This window comes from Triticum urartu, chromosome 7 (assembly GCF_003073215.2).
Source record: "Triticum urartu cultivar G1812 chromosome 7, Tu2.1, whole genome shotgun sequence".
NCBI classification, from domain to species: Eukaryota; Viridiplantae; Streptophyta; class Magnoliopsida; order Poales; family Poaceae; genus Triticum; species Triticum urartu.
The window spans coordinates 429,322,847-429,332,089 of NC_053028.1; positions in this window are offsets into that span (position 1 = coordinate 429,322,847).

Here is a 9,243-nt window from a genome sequence, read left to right on the forward strand (position 1 = left end):
GAACTTCCCGATGACCAAGATGAGGCTGAAAGTGTAGCCCAGAGGGCCAGTATGTATCAGTTTGTCGATGACACTCTGTATAGAAGGAGGCCCAACAGTGTGAAATTGAAGTGCATCTGCTGGGAAGAAGGAAAGGAACTGTTGGCTGAGATACACAAAGGCATGTGCAGCTCCCACATTGGATCAAGGGCATTAGTTGGGAAAGCATTCCGGCAAGGATTCTATTGGCCCACAGCCCTCCAAGATGCGGTCGATCTAGTCACCAAGTGTGAAGCCTGCCAGTTCCATTCCATACACCTGCCTGCACAAGCTCTTCAGACAATCCCTTTGTCATGGTTGTTTTCAGTTTGAGGGCTCGATATCCTCGGCCCTTTCCCCCGAGATGCATAGGGCTTTGAGTTCTTGTTCGTTGCTATCGACAAGTTTACAAAGTGGTCAGAAGTAGCTACTGTGAGAAAGGTGACTGCTCAGTCATCTATCAAGTCCTTAAAGGAATTGGTGTGCCGTTTTGGAGTCCCAGCAAGGATCATTACCGACAATGGCACCCAGTTCACGTGCCATGCCTTCATGCAATATGTTCATGCCCTCGGAAGCAAGATCTCATTTGCCTCTATCGCATATCCCAGAAGCAATGTACAAGCTGAGAGGCCGAACACTAAAGTGTTGCGAGGACTCAAAACAAGAACCTTCGATATGCTGTAGAAGCACGGCAGGCGGTGGATCGACGAGCTGCTGGTAGTTCTCTAGTCCCTCAGAACGACACCAAACCAAGCTACCGGGAAGACTCCCTTCTCCCTAGTTTGTGGGGCAGAACCAGTTATCCCCATGGAACTCATTTACAGGTCCTCTCGAGTGCTTGCCTATGATGAAGTAGCGTAAGATCGGCACCGGCGTGACGATGTTGTGCTACTCAAGGAGAACCGTCTCCGAGCTGCTACGCGTGCTGCACGCTACCAGCAAGCCCTGTGCCGCTATCATAGCCGCAGGGTTCATGCCCGGTGTTTTGAGGAAGCACTACAAAAAAGACACATCCGTGACATCTTGGGCCAAACGAAAAAAAATCTGTCATACTTATGACACTTCTATGACGATAATTGTGACAAAACCTGGTATCATCATAGATGTAGTGGGCTCCTACTTCTATGACAAAAAATCATGACAGAAAATGGGCTTTTCATCCTGGGCGGGCCGGAGACGCAGCTGCATGACATTCTTTGGGCCGTCCATTTCGAAAAAAACAATGGTAGAAGCGAGGGCGAGGAAAATATCGGGGTGTTCCCGGTTACGATGGGTGGTCAGAAACGAGCGATGCACGGAGGTTTGTTCGTTTCTCTCATACACGCACGCACGTGGGTGCGAGGTGTTGGGCTCTAACTGAACCCGAGTGAGGCATTCGCCTACTGAATCCGAGCAATTGCACTACAGGCTACGTGTTACTGAACCCGAGCGATCGATCGATGGTTGTTAACTGTACCTGATCGAGCGATTCCTTCGCTACTGATGCTAACTGAAGCCGATCGATGCTACCTCTGGATGAACAGTGAGTGTTGCTGGGTGGTTTGGATGAACAGTTCCCGGTGGGGGTGGATGAACAGGACCCCGTGGTGTTGCCTCTGGATGAACAGGACCCCGATCGATCGAGCCGGTTGGGGCTGGATGAACAGGACGACCCCGTGGAGGGCTGGATGAACAGTAGACAGTGGAGGGCTAGATGAACAGTAGCCCGTGGAGGGGTGGTTGAACAGGAGCCAGTGTGGAGAGGGCTGGTTGAACAGTACCCGATGGAGTAGCGCACGGTGGAGGCTGGATGAACAGGAGCCCGTGGGTGAACAGTCACAGGTGGAGGCTGGAGGAGGTCGACGGTGGATGAACAGTAGCCCATGGAGGCTGGAGTGGGTCGATGGTGGAGATGAACAGTATCCCGTGGAGTCCCATTTTGCGGTACACCACACCCCTCCCGATGAACATGACCCTATTTCGACCATAGCGCTCCAACACAAGTCCGTTTCCTCCGTTTTGATGTATGCCACACCCCTCCCGATGAACAGGACCCCCGTTTCGACCGTAGGAGGTCCATTTCCTCCGTTTTGCGGTACACCAGACCCATCCCGATGAACATGACCCCGTTTCGACCGTGGCCAGTCGAACACAAGGCTGTTTCCTTCATTCTACGGTACACCAGGCCTCGTTTCCATCGGCTGTTCCGTCCAAGCCCTCCCGACGAACACGACGACGCATTCCGTTCCGACCCAGCCGGTTGGCTCCCCATGAACATGACAACGACGCTGTTTCACCGTTCTGACCCAGCCATGTACACGAGCCCTGGCCGTATGTATGCGTGAGTAGGCATTCGAGACCCCGCCCGTATGTACGTACGTGGCCGTATTTTCTTTCTTGCACACTGGCCGCTGTACGTACGTGTACATGCTACGTGCGCGCCTCTACATCGACCAATATGTACATACACGTTCGCGACCAGAATGAGAACGCTATGTATGCTTCGACCAGGTGGGTCCTGACTGTCAGGCACTTCCTTGCGTGCGAAGATGTAGCTGGTGGGTCCCAGCAGTCAGGGGGCAGATCATTTTTTTTGCCCAAACACACTTCCTTGCGTGCGAAGATGTAGCTGGTAGGTCCTAGCAGTCAGTGGGGAAACATTTTTTTGTGAAATACGGATGCCCGTCCGATGGGTCCCTACTGTCAGGTGGAGCAATCATTATTTTCCGCGTAATAAGGAGGCACTTCCTTGCTGCGGCCGTGGACCCAGCTGTCAGCCTCTCCACGTACAGTCCACGTCCGATGGAAGCCGTTCCTTGACCACGTTGACCACGTCGCGCCGAGAGCACCAGGGCGGTGGACGACACCGAGGCCTAGGAAGGGGAAGACGCGGAGCCCGAGAAGATGTGGCAGTGGATGCCCATGCGTAGAGGAGTATGAGGGTTCACTGGTTCGCCGCGGTGTGAGGCTACCGTCGCCACAGAATTTTAGGGGTGTGGGTGAGTAGAGGTATGGCCTGGCCAGCGGTGGGAGTAGTAGGGGGCGGTGAGGCCTCCGCGGTATCGTAGCCGGCCACGGGAGGCAGGAGAACGAGGCACGACCGGCGCTGGTTTGGGCGGCCGGAGCAAGAAGACCAGAGGTTCAAGAAGCACTACGGCCGTTGGATGGACATCGTACGGTCACTTGAGCTAGAATCGTGCATATTGACTAAGTTGACAAAGCCCTCCGTCCCCGTCAACTTAGTAGGCCCACAAGTCAGCCTCCCACTATACTGGGTCCCAGCTACTAGGGGGAGTATTCATTTTTATGTGCGTAATAAGGAGGCACTTCCTTGCATGCGAAGATATAGCTGGTGGGTCCGAGCTGTCAGCGGCGGTAACATTTTTTTCGTGAAATACAGAGGCCCTTTCAGTGGGTCCCAGATGTCAGGTGGAGGAATCATTATTTTGTGCGTAATAAGGAGGCATTTCCTTGCGTGTGGCCGTGGACCCAGCTGTCAGCCTCTCCACGTATACAGTCCACTTCAGATGCATATCGGTCGTTGACCACGTTGACCAGGCCATGCCGAGAGCACCAGGGCGGTGGACGACGACAAGGCCTAGGAAGGGAATGACATGGAGCCAGGGAAGACTTGGCAGTTGTTTCCCACGTGGAGGGGAATACGACTGTACGAGGGTTTACTGGTTCGTCTACCATTGTCGGAGAATAACAGCAGGTGTGGGTGAGAGGAGGGACGGCTAGGCCAGCAATGGGAGTACGGTGGGGCGGTGAGGCCTGCACGGCACCACAGCCGGCCGCGGGGAGGAGGGAGCAGGCAGTCCCGCCAGCGCTTGTTTGAGCGGCTGGAGTAGGAGCAGAGATTGAAGAAACACGACGGCCGTTGGATGGACATCCAACAGTCAGTGCTTGTGCGTCAACCTTTTTTTTAGGGAAGCCTCAAATCTATGGAAAACACCATACAGCCCATCTGCCATTATTTCTAATAATTTACAACCCATTTGCTAATTCTTAAGGTTTTTTTGGAGCCCATATTCTTTTTGTTAGCATTACAGCCCATATTGTGGCCACGGTAAAAAATTATATGAAATTTTGCATATTTCGGTGCAGTCTGAACTGTTTTTAATCCTGAAATTTCGAGTCACATTCAAACTGATTTTAAAAATAAATGTATATCAATATAAAATCCAAAAGTTTTCCACGCATAAAAATCAATGCAATTTAAAATCTTGAAATAAAAAAAATGAAATTTGAAACTAATTGTCGGTTTGATGTGTTTTAAAAATGTACAACCCATTTCTCATTACTGATAGGCCATTTTCTCGGCCAGCCGAATGAGCTCTCCTCGTCTTGAAAGATTTGCAGCCCAACAGGCCTGATAAAGAGACTTACTTGGCAAATCACAAAAAACCGGGCTAGCCATTTTCAGAAAGAAAAAAAACTACTAGGCTGGTCTGTGGTAAACATAAAAGAGAAGGTTGTCTAGACAGGCCAGAGTGCCCCGCACAGCCCAGTTGACACCCTGCTTCCGTCTGAAAAACAAATTAGATAAATGCCACTCCAATTATGGCGATTCATAAAAATGCCACTGCAATTTCCAAACTTTGAGAAACGCCACTGTAGACTTCGAAAAATGCCATTGGAAATGGCATGAAATGGCATTTTTCAAAGTTTGGAAATTGCAGTGGCATTTCACGGAAACACCAGATTGGGAGTGGCATTTATCAAATTAACCCAAAACAAAAATAACTAGGCGAGCTGCTGGGTCCCTGGTGTTAGCCGCTCGTTGTGCAATTCTCTTCTTTATTGACTACGTTGACAATGGAATGGGACCCAAATGTCAGAAATCCACTAGGAGGAGCCATTTTTTATTGGCTTGAAATAAGGAGGCACTTGCTTGCGTACTGCCATGACCTTGGCGGGTCCCTGCTGTCATCCTCTCCACATACAATCATCTCCTGATTGTGTACACGTCAACTTAGTAGGCCCACAAGTCAGCCTCTAAACCCGTGGAGGACAAATACAACCCATTTTAAAAAATAACAACCCATTCCATACGTTCTAACAGAATGTTCAACATTCAGAGCAAAGTAACAGGTCTGATCCACATATAGAGTACTGAACTTCCACGTTGACAACCATCATAGCCAAGTTAACTATCTACTCCCACTAATACTCTAGTAGCGTACAAGTACTAACTTACTCTTAGCTAACTAGACGATGCCAGCCGCCATCTGCGGTACACGCTAAACGCTGGCACCGGCGTCCTCCGCCTCGCCTCGGACTTGCCAGAGGTGCCATAGGGTGCGTTGCTCGCGCGCGTTGGCCCTTTCCATGCCAGCGTGGTCCACCGAAGCTTTGGCTTCTATGTGGGAAACCCACTTGACGAGCTGGTAGTAAAAATTGGCATCGCGAACGCGTGCATGCCCGACAGCCTCCAGGGCTATTTGCCGGGCGCCAGCCTCCACGTAGTCGGCCCAGTTGCGGGCGCTCTGCTCGCGACTCAGAGTGTCGGTGCATTGCTGCTCCATGTCCCGCTGGCGTCGCAAATCGGCAATACGCTGCTCCTCCGCCAGGCGGTCACGCTCCAACAACTCCTCATAGTCCGCATTGCCATCTAAACACCGATAGAATGCCTCCTCCCTCTGTCTGCCTTCCGATGAAAAACCAAACACTAGTTCCGGCGGTGACCGCCTCCGGTGTCGCTGATGTCTACTACACAACCTTCTTCTTGTAGACGTTGTTGGGCCTCCAAGTGCAGAGGTTTGTAGGACAGTAGCAAATTTCCCTCAAGTGGATGACCTAAGGTTTATCAATCCGTAGGAGGCGTAGGATGAAGATGGTCTCTCTCAAGCAACCCTACAACCAAATAACAAAGAGTCTTTTGTGTCCCCAACACACCCAATACAATGGTAAATTGTATAGGTGCACTAGTTCGGTGAAGAGATGGTGATACAAGTGGTATATGGATGGTAGATAAAGGTATTTGTAATCTGAAAATATAAAAACAGCAAGGTAACTAATGATAAAAGTGAGCGTAAACGGTATTGCAATGCGTTGAAACAAGGCCTAGGGTTCATACTTTCACTAGTGCAAGTTCCCTCAACAATAATAACATAATTGGATCATATAACTATCCCTCAACATGCAACAAAGAGTCACTCCAAAGTCACTAATAGCGGAGAACAAATGAAGAGATTATGGTAGGGTACGAAACCACCTCAAAGTTATTCTTTCCAATCAATCCGTTGGGCTATTTCCTATAAGTGTCACAAGCCCTAGAGTTCGTACTAGAATAACACCTTAAGACACAAATCAACCAAAACCCTAATGTCACCTAGATACTCCAATGTCACCTCAAGTATCCGTGGGTATGATTATACGATATGCATCACACAATCTCAGATTCATCTATTCAACCAACACATAGAACTCAAAGAGTGCCCCAAAGTTTCTACCGGAGAATCACGACGAAAACGTGTGCCAACCCCTATGCATAGGTTAATGGGCGGAACCAGCAAGTTGATCACCAAAACATACATCAAGTGATTTACGTGGTATCCCATTGTCACCACAGATACGCACGGCAAGACATACATCAAGTGTTCTCAAATCTTTAAAGACTCAATCCGATAAGATAACTTCAAAGGGGAAACTCAATCCATTACAAGAGAGTAGAGGGGGGAGAAAACATCATACGATCCAACTACAATAGCAAAGCTCGCGATACATCAAGATCGTACCACCTCAGGAACACGAGAGAGAGAGAGAGATCAAACACATAGCTATTGGTACATACCCTCAGCCCCGAGGGAGAACTACTCCCTTCTAGTCATGGAGAGCACCGGGATGATGAAGATGGCCACCGGAGAAGGATTCCCCCTTCGGCAGGGTGCCGGAACGGTTCTAGATTGGCTTTCGGTGGCTACGGAGGCTTCTGGCGGCGGAACTCCCGATCTATTCTGCCCTTCGATAGTTTTAGGGTACATGGGTATATATGGGTGAAAAAAGGACGTCAGGGGAGCCACGAGGGGCCCACGAGGGTGGAGGGCGCGCCCGAGGGGGGTGGGCGCGCCCCCTGCCTCTTGGCTCCCTCGTTCCTTTCCTGACGTGCACTCCTAGTTTTTCCGGTAGCTTTCCTTCCAAAAATAACTTCTCCAGTTGGTTTCATTCCGTTTCGACTCCGTTTGATATTCCTTTTCTTCGAAACACTAAAATAGGCAAAAAAACAGCAATTCTGGGCTGGGCCTCCGGTTAATAGGTTAGTCCCAAAAAGAATATAAAAGTGGACAATAAAGCCCAATATTGTCCAAAACAGTAGATAATATAGCATGCAGCAATCAAAAATTATAGATACTATGGAGACGTATCAAGCATCCCCAAGCTTAATTCCTGCTCGTCCTCGAGTAGGTAAATGATAAAAAAGAATATTTGATGCGGAGTGCTACTTGGCATAATTTCAATGTAATTCTTCTTAATTGTGGTATGAATGTTAAGATCCAAAAGATTCAAGACAAAAGTTCATATTGACATAAAAATAATAATACTTCAAGCATACTAACTAAGCAATTATGTCCTCTCAAAATAACATGGCCAAAGAAAGTTCATCCCTACAAAATCATATAGTTTAGTCATGCTCCATTTTCGTCATGCAAGAATGCTCTCATCATGCATAACCCCGATGACAAGCCAAGCAATTGTTTCATACTTTAGTAATCTCAAACCTATAAACTTTCATGCAATATATGAGCACGAGCCATGGACATAGCACTATGGGTGGAATAGAATATGATGATGGGGTTATGTGAATAAGACAAAAAGGAGAAAGTCTCACAACAACGAGGCTAATCAATGGGCTATGGAGATGCCCATCGATTGATATTAATGCAAGGAGTAGGGATTGCCATGCAACGGATGCACTAGATCTATAAATGTATGAAAGCTCAACAAAAGAAACTAAGTGGGTGTGCATCCAACTTGCTTGCTCACGAAGACCTAGGGCACTTGAGGAGGCCCATTGTTGGAATATACAAGCCAAGTTCTAGAATGAAAATTCCCACTAGTATATGAAAGTGACAAAACAAGAGACTCTCTATCATAATGATCATGGTGCTACTTTGAAGCACAATTGTGGAAAAAGGGTAGTAGCATTGTCCCTTTTTTTGTCATTTCCCTTTTTTTGCCTTTCTTCTTCTTTTTTATTTGGCCTTTCCCTTTTTTATTTGGCCTTCTTCTTCTTTTTTGGGGACAATGCTCTACTAATGATGATCATCACACTTCCATTTATTTACAACTCAAAGTATGACTCTATATGAATGCCTCTGGCGGTGTATCGGGATTGCGATGAATCAAGAGTGACATGTATGAAAAATTATGAACGGTGGCTTTGCCACAAATACGATGTCAACTACATGATCATGCAAAGAAATACGACAATGGTGATGCATGTCATAATAAACGGAATGGTGGAAAGTTGCATGGCAATATATCTCGGAATGGCTATGGAAATGCCATAATAGGTAGGTATGGTGGATGTTTTGAGGAAGGTATAAGGAGGTTTATGTGTGAAAGAGCGTATCATATCATGGGGTTTGGATGCACCAGCGAGGTTTGCACCAACTCTCAATGTGAGAAAGGGCAATGCACGGTACCGAAGAGGCTAGCTAGGATGGAAGGGTGAGAGTGTGTATAATCCATGGACTCAACATTAGTCATAAAGAACTCACATACTTATTGCAAAAATCTACAAGTCGTCAAAAACCTCAGCACTGCGTGCATGCTCCTAGGGGGATAGATTGGTAGGAAAGGACCATCGCTCGTCCCCGACCGCCACTCATAAGGAAGACAATCAAATAACACCTCATGTTTCAAATTTGTTACACAATGTTTACCATACGTGCATGCTACGGGAATTGCAAACTTCAACAAAAGCATTTCTCAAATTCACAACTACTCAACTAGCACAACTTTGATATTATTACCTCCATATCTCAAAACAATCATCAAGCATCAAACTTCTCTTAGTATTCAAAACACTCATAAGAATTTTTTTACTAATCTTGAATACCTAGCATATTAGGATTATTTAAGCAAATTACCATGCTATTAAAGACTCTCAAAATAATATAAGTGAAGCATGAGAGTTCATCTATTTCTATAAAATAAAACCACCACCGTGCTCTAAAAGGATATAAGTGAAGCACTAGAGCAAATGACAAACTACTCCGAACGATATAAGTGAAGATCAAT